The sequence below is a fragment of the Austrofundulus limnaeus genome, unplaced genomic scaffold (genome assembly GCF_001266775.1).
Source record: "Austrofundulus limnaeus strain Quisiro unplaced genomic scaffold, Austrofundulus_limnaeus-1.0 Scaffold471, whole genome shotgun sequence".
In the NCBI taxonomy this organism is placed as follows: Eukaryota; Metazoa; Chordata; class Actinopteri; order Cyprinodontiformes; family Rivulidae; genus Austrofundulus; species Austrofundulus limnaeus.
This window is the reverse complement of record NW_013952873.1, coordinates 369,993-371,816: the sequence shown is the minus strand read 5'-3', so window position 1 is coordinate 371,816 and position 1,824 is coordinate 369,993.

Below are 1,824 nucleotides of genomic sequence, written 5' to 3'. Positions count from 1 at the left end.
GGTGAACTGTAAAGAATGGAGTCATTTAGCAATGATTTCTCAAGGCCTCACCCATCTGATAGTCACAGATATTAGAAAAAAAGCAAACCATACATCATCTGCAGAGCCGTCTCCGGCTGCAGTTAAAGAAAGTGGAAAAAAAGACACACACATTGTGGAGCCGCCTCCTTACTTACACAAAAGCTCCCCTTCTCTCCCGACAGCACCTGGTATGTTTCCAATTTTTGATGTGAAACAGGGCACAGTAGAAATAGCTCCAGGATGTGAGAGAATGGTTAACATGAAGGCCCGAAAAGTTAAAAGCTCTCCTTATAGAATTTGCATAGATAATCTGAGTTCCATGAACACAGACGAGCTTACAAAGGTAGACCCATTTAAATTAACAGGATCAGGACCATCCACATCTCTGCAGTCTGCAGCAGATGAACAGAGCAGCTCCACTGGGAGCATGGCTTCGTCATCCCCTCCCGCTTCACAGCCTCAAAGCAGTGACACTTTGTCTGTTACTCATAACCCCTCGCCTCTTTTAGGATGGGAAAATAGGCCTGACTTTCCCAAAATAATGCACCCACGTCACTCAAACTCCCAGACAGATGAATAGTGAGTCCTGTGCAGTACCAGTCAGAATTACATCTGAACTGCTCGCTGTCCCCTGTGAAAATAATGACACATGCAGTGCTGGGCTCCCTAAGGTTTACTTTACACCCCCAGTCTGTGTCAAAACAGACCCCCAAGAGCAAGAAGAAGGAAGCAGCACATCTCATCCGGGTAATTATCTTCTGCTGCACTCTGGTGGCCAGATTAAGTATAAACCTTTTGCCTTAGGTGATGTGCAGGCCCTAGTGGACAGACTTCCCCCGCTGACTGAAGGAGGTAGTAAGTGGTTAAATGYTGTTGACAGCTTTACTAAAGGGACGACTCTAGCTGTGGGTGACATGAGAGCTTTGTTAGCTAGATGTGTCACTACAACTAAGATGTGTGAGATAGAAGTTGCAGCCAAATGGGGGYGTCGTGTGCCTGACTCTGACCCAATGACCTTACACATTACAGCTTTGGCAGCAGCTTTGAGAGAGGCTTATCCTCTCCCAGAGGGGGCAGGGTTCCCAAGTTTCAGTGGAAACCTGGACAGAACCCCACCTCCTACTTAGATCAGTGTAAACAGGACTGGCATGACAGGACACACTGTCATGGCCAGAATAAAAGCCAGAGACATTTTTTTAGACAAGCCATTTTAGAAGGTGTACCTGCTGAGGTGGTGAAAGCGATGAAAGCTAACCCTGACCTACCTGCAGCTGAGACAGAAATGTGGGAGAGACATTTCATTCATTTTCTACAGGAAGCAGCTGACGATGCTAATAAGACTAAGGCTAACTTAGAGGACATGCAGACCCAGTTACTTAAACTTCAGTTAAAGCAGGCTAGAGATGTGGTCAACCCCAGGAAGGTCAAAATGCAAATGGTGGCAGCTGTAGAAGCACCACCTGTGACACCTCCAGCACCGCCCTTGCCGTCACTGCCAGTCCCTTATGAGCAGCCTCAGTGGCGCGGCAGAGGCATGTGGATGGCTAGGGGTGGACCATGGGGTATGGGGTACCGCCATGGTTACATGCAGGGATCCAGAGCACAAGATGTACGTCACTACTGCCAGAAACCTGGACACTGGGCCAGAGACTGTTTCCTGAGACAGGGACAAGGTCCCCCACAGGGAGGAGCACAGTACCAAGCTCCAAACCCACAAATGGCTCCGCCTGGTCAGTATCCCAATGTGGCTGGGAACTGCACTCAGTGGCACGGTCCTGAGGGACATTTTCAGCAGTGACACAC